This window comes from Orcinus orca, chromosome 6 (genome assembly GCF_937001465.1).
Source record: "Orcinus orca chromosome 6, mOrcOrc1.1, whole genome shotgun sequence".
Taxonomy (NCBI): domain Eukaryota; kingdom Metazoa; phylum Chordata; class Mammalia; order Artiodactyla; family Delphinidae; genus Orcinus; species Orcinus orca.
Window position 1 is genome coordinate 7700170 of NC_064564.1, and position 9777 is coordinate 7709946.

Genomic DNA, 9777 nt, shown 5'->3' on the forward strand with positions numbered 1-9777 from the left:
CATGTTCCTTATTTGCAGATTCAAAGGGCATCTTGCTGGAAACAAATTCCGCACCTTGTTCTCCTCCAAACTATTTACACATGAGGAGGGATCATGGTCCATTGACCAGTTAGCTATCCTTCATTGCCTGGAGGCAGCGGCCTGTGCTCCGGGCTGGGAGCACGGCCCTTTCACGACCTGACCCTCCTCGACTTTTTTTTTTTTAATTTAATTTTATTTATTTTTTATACAGCAGGTTCTTATTAGTTATCCATTTATACATATTAGTGTATATATGTCAATCCCAATCTCCCAATTCATCCCACCACCACCACCCTCCCCCCGCTTTCCCCCCTTGGTGTCCATACGTTTGTTCTCTACACCTGTGTCTCTATTTCTGCCCTGCAAACCGGTTCATCTGTACCATTTTAAAACTTTTGAAATGTTCTTTTTCTCCACGTGCATCTTGACCTGCAGACGTTCCCAGTGGACTCTTGCCCCACGCGCCAATGATGTCCAGTCTGAGTGCCTTTGCACGGGTTCTGCCTGCTCCTTAGATACCCTTGCCCTGGTTCTCTCCTAAGTAAGCACCCCGTCTGCTCAGAGAGCACCGCCTTTGGCGAAGCTCTCTGGCCAGAGACGGGCATTTTCTCCCCACTGCGCGAGGATGGCTGCCGAGGGGTAAATGCTCCTCGGGCATCAGGCTCCCACTAGACTTAGTGCCCCAACGAGGTCTGTCCTCTTTTTGTGCCTGGCCGAGTGGAGAATTTAATAAATGTGTGCTGGAACGAATGAATGACCATTTTATACAAGAGAAGATAGTTTAGATTTCTAACATTCTGCTTTCATCACATTAATATTACAAATAGGAGTTATTTTTATTTTATTCGTGGTTTTTACTTTCTTTTAAAATTTTATTTTTATTGAGATATAATGGACATATAACATTATATTAGTTTCAGGTGTATGACACAGTGATTTGCTATTTGTATATATTGCTAAACGGTCACCACAGTAAGTTATCATCCATCAGAATCCATAGTTATAATATTTTTTTTCTTGTGATGAGAACTTTTACAGTCTACTCTCTCAGCAACTCTCAAATATGCAACACAGTATTATTAACTGTAGTCACATGCTGTACTTCCCAGGACTTAGTTATTGTATAACTGCAAGTGCGTCCCTTTTGACCCCCTTCACCCCCTTCTGCACTGCCCATGCCCCTCCCAACCTCTGGCAACCACCGATCTGTTCTCTGTACGAACAGGAGTCGTGAAAGGTCAGAGCCTGAGTCTCACTCTGCTTTGCCTTTCTGTGCTCACATAGCGCATGGTGGCGACACTTAACACATATTTGGTGGTTGAAGGGAGGGGCAAGTGGTTGAGCAGGTGATGTGGTGAAACCTCCACTCATCCCCTCACACCACAAAGGAAACAGAGGAAGCTGTGGGCACCTCAGGCCCACAGATGCAGGTCTGATGAGGTGACAGAAAGGCTAGAGCCATCGCTGCAGAGCTGGCCTGGGTGAGCAGAATAAACATGCCCTCGTGAAGCCCTTAGGACGTTCGGTCATTTATTTAACAAATGTCTACGGAACCACAATTCCTAATCTGAAACTCGTGAGGCCAGCCGTGTTTCAGAATTCAGATTTCTTTCAGATTCTAGGACAGTAATATACCATATAGCATGTAAAAATGGGGTCTAGGGCAACACTGTGGAATAAAGCACCTTAATGTTTCTCCAGAAAAGCGTCTTTGCATTTACACCACTTGTGGGATAAACTAAAACAGGCTCATGCAACTCAGGTCAGGTTTTGACTTTGAAAGCATTCAGGTCAGGTCAGGCTTTGCTGCCAAATGTGTTACCAAACACTTCCTGTTTTCAGAGCTGTTTGGGTTTTCCAATTGTGGATGAGGGATTGCAGAACTATATCCATGATCCTCTGAAACAAACATTTCTCCAGAAGAAGAAACTTAGAAAAGAAGTCAACAAACACACACTCTATCAGTGATTCCCAATGTGGTTTTACCAAACAAAAGTCATCTCAAAGGATCTTATTAAAATTGGAAGAAAAAATGAATTTAACTGTACTTTTTATTAAAAGATAAACCTTGACATCGCATGTATTAGTCTCAACCAATGGCAAAGTAGATCTGATAAGCAGGATAGAGGGTTTCTAAACCCAAAACAGCTGTTCCTTGCAATCTTCACTGTGGGGAAAGTTGGGGCAGGGGTCGGGGGCGGGGGGCAGTGAAGGAACAAGTGGCAGCGGCTAAAATTAGAGGCCGCTCTGCCCCAGGGCCTGGTGATCAAATTTGTACTGTACCTGCAAGGGCTCCAGAATCATCACTTTCTCCTGTCATTTAATGCCGGACATTCCTTTATCTGTGCAGCATGCATTTCTTCACAGCCCTCCTGCCGCCCCTCCCCCCCAAAAAAAAGTGGACACGAGGAGCTCTGCCCCGTGTGAAGGTGCAGAACCAAATCCCCTCCACTGCGTTTCAGGCTCATTGCCTGTCCAGATGGCGTCTGCAGTTTTACCACGAGGTGAAACCCTCTTTAAAAGCTGTTCAGAAAAATACATACTATTCCCCCGGTTGTTCTGGTCCCTGAATGTCTTTAAACTGCTCACCTCCATCCCCAACTCCCCTGGCTTTTGCGGGGAAACCGAGATTCTTCGCACCCTACCAAGGCGACCTGCTAGAGGTTCAGAGAGAGGAGGGGCCTGGAACCCGCGCAGATTGCTGCGCTCGCCGGGAATGGGCATGTCTGCCCCTCTGACTGGAGCCCGGTGCTGTGTCCCCACCCTCCCCGGCCTGGGGCCCCCTGCTCACTCTGTGGAGCCAGCCTCAGGGTCCTTCTGCCTTTAATCTCTGCTTTGATCACTATGGACTCACTAACAAAGAGACCTTCAGGCTTGGCCTGGAGAAAATCTGGGACCTTCCACGGAGACAGCGTTTTCGTCCTTGTACCGCCTGTACACAATCGTCAGCCTCTCTTCCGAGCTTCCTCGTAGGACCAGGCATGGCTGGTCCCCTTGCTTCTGCTCCTGTGGGGTCATGCTCATTGCTTATGTGCCAGTGGGGTTACCTGGGCCAAGGCGAGAGAAGGACCCTCCCCTGCTCTCTCTTAGAAGGGGCAACAGGGAACAGGGATCTGCCAGCTGTGTCTAAACACTCAGATAAGGATGCTCAGCACACAGCCCCACCCCGAGCCTTCTACCTGCCCCGCATTTACAACAGTGGGCATGAGGCTCGTTTTAGGAAAAAGGAAATGGCCATCTGGGTTCACAGTGCTGGGGCAGAGGGCAGAGGGCAGAGGGCAGAGGGCAGAGGGGGGGCGCAGAGCGGGAAACTTTACGATTGAAGCATGATCTCCAATTAAAGGATGAAGAACTTCGCCCTCGCACAGAGGGACGTCAGGGTCAAGCAGGTGGGAGAAGGGCCTGCATGGGGCTGGATGATGCAGACGGAACTGAATGAAGATGTTCATCTGCGTGAGGCTGGCCCCCAGGAGCCTGCGTCTCTGCGGGGTCCCGGCAGAGGTCAGCTGCGGAAACAAGCTCAGGCTTTAACCCTTTCCCAGATGGTGTCAGCGTGTATTAAATCCGGACACCATGACTCTCAGGCCTCTTGGCAGCAGAGACATTCGAACATGGCCGTTTGGGAGAAACAGGAGACGGTCACGGATGGAGCCCGTGCTGAGCTGAGCACCTTGCAGGATTCCTCACAACTCCCATCTCTGAGATGAATGCCCCCCCTGACACCAGGGTCACCGAGGCCTGGAGGCTCAGTGCTTGTCCGAGGCTGCAGGGCTGCTAGGAGGTGGTGGCTCAGCCCTGCCACAGTGGTGGTGGTGCAGGGGGTTCTGGACCAGCCTCTCCCCTCCTCCTGCACGAGCCGAAGGGGACAGGAGGCGGCCGCCGGGGGGAGCTGGGAGCACAGTCTGAGTGCCCTTAGCCTGTGTCCACGACAGTCTGATAATAAAATCATGTAGATCAGCGATGATTGAAACTTAAGACCCCCCTGCAGAGTGCGTGGAGACGCACAGGCAATGCAGACCCCTTCTTTGAGGTTTTGTCCATCACCACCGGCTGAGCCATCTGTTTTCCAGAAAAAAAAACAGAGCTGGGGCCGCGGTGGAGCCTGGTGGTGCTTGTGAACTCTGACCTCATTTTCCTTTGACTTCTTAAGTCTGAGAGCGTAAACAGCTGGACAAGAGGAACAGGGGCCCCCAGGGAGGACACAGAGCAGTGGGCAGAGGAAGGGGAGCAGAGGTGAGAGCAGAGGCCTCCAGTGGGGAGGTCTGGGGCTCCCACCCTCCTTTGATGCAGACGATCACGCTTCTTCCATTTTATGCAAAATGCCGTAACACTGGAGTTTCAGCGGCCTCTTTCAGTTAAGACTGCTGCCCCAAAGCCCTTTAGGAATGGAAATTCTGGGGAAACTGAGGACCAGCAGAAACTCAGTAGAGCAGGTTCTATCAAGGCAGCTGGTTGACCTGGGCTGGGGACCCTTCTGCGGCCTGAGGGTGGGAGATGGCTCTGCTCTGGGCGAGGGAAGTGATGGAAACCCTCTGGGAAGGAAATCAAGTTATTGGCCTGATTCTGCTCAAGACGAGAAAACCCGTTCCTTCGTCTTCGTTCTCCCCAAGTTATATACATTTCACAAAGGCGGTCTACTCAGGTGTTCCTCACACAATTTTCATAATTTGAGACTGAAATTCTCTTTTGAAGGATTCATGGGTAGCTGATAGGCACTCACCTGGGTCACACGTCCTGTCCGAGGTCTGCCTCGCCCTGTGACAGACAGCAGAGGAGGAGGTGAAGGTGCACGAGCTTTGGCATCAACAGCCTTGGGCTTCGACCTGGGCTCTTCTCCTGTGTCTGCCGTCACTTTCCAAAGCTCTCAGGGGCTCACTGCCTTCATTTCTTGAATGGACATAAAACCTACCTTGCAGAGTGTGATGAAGCTGAAACAAGGTGGCGAGAAGTGCCAGGGTGCTCAGTAAGCAGGAAGCACTGTTGCCGGGGAACAGGTCTCTGCCAGAAGCAACGCTCGCAGATGGAACAATGACTGGAAGTTGACGGGACGCTGTCAGCCTGGAGCTGGACAAAGGGAACAGGGCACGGCTATTCCGAAAACCATTCACCTTTGATGCATCCTCCCTCAGGCCGACTGACCTTGCTCGTTACCTCCACCCCGGCGAATACAGGGATTAGTCTCTCTTTCTCAGCCATTGCTGGTGGCTTGTCTGAAAGGGACTGTGGCCCAGAGCATTCTATTCTGAGTGGTCTGGGACTAAGTGTGTCCAGGGAATTCAGCTACAGTGGGAGGTATCCCCCGCTCCCCCAACTTGATCATCTATAAGGAAGGATCCTTCGGAGGCTTTCCCCCTACCTGTTCATTGCTTACTTTTAGTCTTTCTCTCCATCTGTACTCTGTAAGCTTAGCAGGATCAAATGAAGTTTCTCCCCTGACATCTCAAGACTGCAGTGAGATTGTGTCTCTGATGCTACACAGCACATCGCAGCCTCCGTGGGCACCACGACGTTCCATTCTCTCAGACCCAACTTTCTCGCCTCTGTAACACCCAGGAGAAAAATAAAGCCATGCAGGGTGTTCTCACCGATCCTTTCAATGCCTTCCTTTCAACGTTTCCTTCTTGGCAGTGTGACCTCTGCTCTCGGCTCTGGGACCCTCAGGGTTCGACGACCATTGTTCCAACCAAACTGACACCCTCCCAGCGCTTCAGGTATTGAAAGGCACCTGGCTTGTGCTCACTTCAGTTGGAAGAAATACTAGCTCCATCATGCCCTTTCATCTCAATGGTCAGTAAGCAAACAAATAAAGCCTGGAATGCTGTCTTCATCACTGCTTGCTTGCTTCCTACCGTCAAACGCTGGGGCTGGAACCTCCGTTCCATACACTTGAGACACCCTGAGAACTGCAGTCATGACCATGGAACAAGCCTCCCCCATCACTGGATTGCTAAGCAGGTACAGCCCAAATAAACTGGTTTTAAGTTTGTATCAGCCCTTCAAGCCCATGTTCCATAGGTAATTTACACACCAAAATGACAGGCAGTACCTGTTACATCATCTTCAAAAGCACCCAAATTCCTCGTGTGGATGGGAGTAGATATGAGTTACCACCATGTGTGGCAACTTACCTTAAGCTGAAGGGAGCCGGGGGACCTGGCCCTGTGACCGGACGCTGGTATCCTTTCTTGAGCATCGTCCTTGGAAGAGCCTTGTGGAGAAACACAGTTGAGTCACTGGTTTAGCGAGCTTTAATATTTTGAAATTTCGTGAAACTCTTTAGATTATATTACATAAGTATTTATGTTACATTAAACATTGACTTATTTGAACTATTATTTAAAATAAAATATTACAGGATCAATATTATTTAAACATATATTAAAAATAAATATTAACATAAATATTATATGTACCTATATTTGCTGCAAAACTTAAATTCTTTTTTCTGTTGGGGAAGTCCTTTTTGAAAATGAGCAGAAGCAGGTACCAACAAATAAAAAATATTATTTAAAATAAACAAATGATTTAAATGGTGCTTGCTGAAGTGTGAGGGAGCCTGAAAAAATGCACCCTCCCTTCTCAGACCAAGTCCTGAAACGACAGAGGAATGTGAGGAAGAGTAAGGCAGGCGGGAGCTCCAAACATCAGCTGGTCTGTCTGTGAAGAGTGGGCTTCGGAACCCCGAACCCACAGGGACAGACCGGCCACGCAGCCTGACCTGCCTCCGAACCTTCCTGCAGGGGGCGCTGCTGAGCCCGAGCTCTCTGGAGGGGGGTGGGCGCTGGAGGTCCAGGGCCTCGGAAGTGCCTGGGCTCCACCACAGACCAGGGGTCCCCTCTGTTCTCCACTTAGGAGGAAGCTTCAGAACTGGGGAAAAAGCCACGCCAGCCCGCAGCGATTAACTCCTGAACTTAAGATTTCCATTTATGACGGTTCATTTATTTATTCCGTCATTATTTATCTGTTCCCTTTAATCCTCTGGTTCCTTTACAAGATGAAATGGTATGTGAAGTTCATCAGATTCTATTTTCAGACTGCCTGGGTTTAAATCCTGGCTCCACTGCTTACTAGCCACGACGTGGGGCAAGTAACATTTCTAAGCCTCAGTTTTCTGTAAAGTGTTTACCTGTTATGATAATACATGAAAAGCATCGTGCAGTTCTTGGTGCACAGTGAGTGCTCAGTAAGGTCACTGATGGTGTTGCTCAAGTTGTTTGTTTCTAGTCTTCCTGGTACCCTCATGAACACACAGAGCAGTGCGTCTCAAACGTCAAAGCTCGGACAGCTCACGGTTAGTCTACCTGGAGTGGGGCTAGAGCATCTGTGTGTCTACCACTCCCTAGGGGATGCTGACCTGCTGGTTTAGGCACTGCACTTGGAGGTGTGGGACCTGCACGCCTTACACAAGGTGCTGGATAAGGTAGACCCTTCTTAGTTTTCTCTTCTTCAGCTAAAACAAAACTCTTTAATAGAATCAGCGGTCTCTGTCTAATGCTGCTGTCCTCAATATTTTAAAGGGTCAATCCATACCTAACTAGGTGGTAGAAGGCTTTGGGATGGGTTGGACTCAGGTCTGCCCCTAACGTTTGCAGGGTTCAAGGCAAGATTTCAGTTGGAGGCCCATGTGCTCAATGTCCAAAGAGTTAAAAGGTTATAATCAAACAAACGAGCTTAAATAGAATCTGTGCTACTCCCAACAAGCACGTGGAAAGATGCTCAACATCACTGTTCATTAGGAAAATGCAAATCAAAACCACAGTGGGATACCACCCCATACCCACTAGGAAGGTGCTGTCAAAAAACAAAAACAAAACAAACCCCCAGAAAACAGCAAGTGCTGGGGAGGATGTGGCGACACAGGCACCACCGCACACTGCTGGTAGGAGTACGAAGCGGTGCAGCTGCTGTGGAAAACAGCAGGGTGGCGCCTTAAAAAGAAATTAAAAACAGAGTCATCTGCCGCCGCTGTGCCTTTCACCTCTTCGGGGGCAGGGGCCCGGGCCAGGTTTTACACATCTGCAAGCAGACCGTTCCGGAGCTCTGCCACCCGACCCCATGGCGTCCTCTCCCATGTGCCTCTGGGGGCTCACCAGGAAACAAGGTGTGTCGTCCTCAGCTACGTGGGAGTCCTCTCTCAGGAGGAGCTGCGGGAGCAACATCTTTCCTCACGCCAACGGGTTCGACAAGATATGGCTTCACAATCTCTGGATCAAGACATTTTATTAAAAGGTAAAACTGAAATTGAAGAGCTAAAATCCCTGGACGAAGAAATTTCTGAAGCCTTCGCCAGCACAGGCTTCACCCGGCACTCTTAGCCCGTGTTCAGCCCCACAAACCCCGACAGTTCCGCAGAGGACCGCTTGGCCCACCTGGGGAGAAGGCGTAGTAGGAGCCGAGGGCGCCTCTGCGCGGGGCCTTGCAGACGCCCCTCCGCCGGATGCTAAAGCTCTTCAGCCTGGTAGACAGACCCCCGTGAGGACTCCGCGGCGCACAGCCGCGGCAGACAGTTCAGGAAAGGAAGTGAAGGGACCGCTGCAGGCAAGCAGAGCTGCAGGGAGCACACAGGCCAGGGGCGTACCAGGCACGTCGGGAATGTACACTGGAGACCGCAGTTCACGCCAGCGGCCGGAATAAGACGTTGGTGCCTCCGATTTTGCTACGATCAATACTCTCGGGGTTGACAAGGTGAGCTCAGGAGCCTTGCAGCGCATCGCTGCAGTTTGGTGCAACTCTCCCGGAGAACCACGCCGCCGAGTGCATCAGGCAGCAGGGTGGCTAGGGCACTGCCTTTGATCTCCTTTAACCTGGAGTCCGCGGAGGAAGACGAGCAGTGCCCCGCGGCGCCACGGGGGACAGCAACGACATCCACGTCCAGCCCAGGGGCGGCTCCACGTTCGCCAGCCCCGCTGAGGCTCCGACACCCGCGAGGGCGCCCTGGCGGGCCGAGGGCTTCCCCGTGTCGCCGTCCAGCAGCCAGAGCTGGCGCACCTAGAGCCCACCGGTGGGCATCCCCGGATCCCGAGTCCTGGCAGCAGGTCGCAGTGGACCCGAAGAAATCGAGAGCTTGGACAGCAACGGGACCGGAGAGAAGAGCGAGCAAATCCTCCACCTTGGACCTCGCGCACGTGGAGAAGCAGGGGTTCCTGAGGGCGCGGAGGCGGCGGCCGGGAAGACTGGCCCCGAGGGGTCGGCCGGCCAGACAGCCGGCCCCACGACATCTCTGTCCACGGAACTTGCTGAAAAAGAGGCAGAAGAGGCCGCGTCCGAAGCTGCCGAACGGGAGCAGAGCCCCCGGTGGAGCCCCCAGCAGCCCCGCCGGGCGGGCGGAGAGCAGGTGGCCCGCGGGCGGGGCCCTGTCCGGTGGCCACGACAAAGCTGGCCCGCCGCCCGAGGGCAAGTCCCTCCCGCTCGGCGGAGGGGCAGCTGCCGTTGCCATCCTGGAGGTGGCAGTTGGGGTGGCACTGGCTCTGAGAAGGAAGTAGATTTTTCGGAGAGAGAAGACAAAAAGGCGTAAGGTTTTAGTCGTGTCGACCGGACTGGAGCGACCAGGAGCTGGCTGGACATCCCTTGGACACTCCGGGGTCAGGAGGACTTGGGTCCGCAGGGCAGGGGGCCGACCCACGTGTTAGGGCTTGAGCTGGAGGCTGCGCGCGGTGGTCTGATTGGAGGCCCCGGGCCTGGGCGCCTGTGCCCTGTAGGGTGCACAGCCTCCGCCCACCAGCCCCGTAGCGCCTTCCCCAGTGGTGACAGCCCCAC

At 52.1% G+C, this 9777-nt stretch overlaps 1 long non-coding RNA gene and 1 pseudogene across 1 annotated transcript; one reads left to right on the forward strand and one right to left on the reverse strand.

Annotated features, from left to right (window-relative positions):
* Positions 1–286: 286 nt before the first annotated feature.
* Positions 287–6261, reverse strand: LOC117196151 (uncharacterized). The gene is made up of 3 exons (XR_004476228.2): positions 6150–6261; positions 5393–5561; positions 287–5085 (listed from the first exon to the last, which is right to left on the reverse strand). It is a non-coding gene; the product is annotated as an uncharacterized LOC117196151 (long non-coding RNA).
* Positions 6262–8545: 2284 nt separating this feature from the next.
* On the forward strand, positions 8546–9535 carry LOC101285727 (bcl-2-like protein 13; annotated as a pseudogene).
* Positions 9536–9777: the final 242 nt, after the last annotated feature.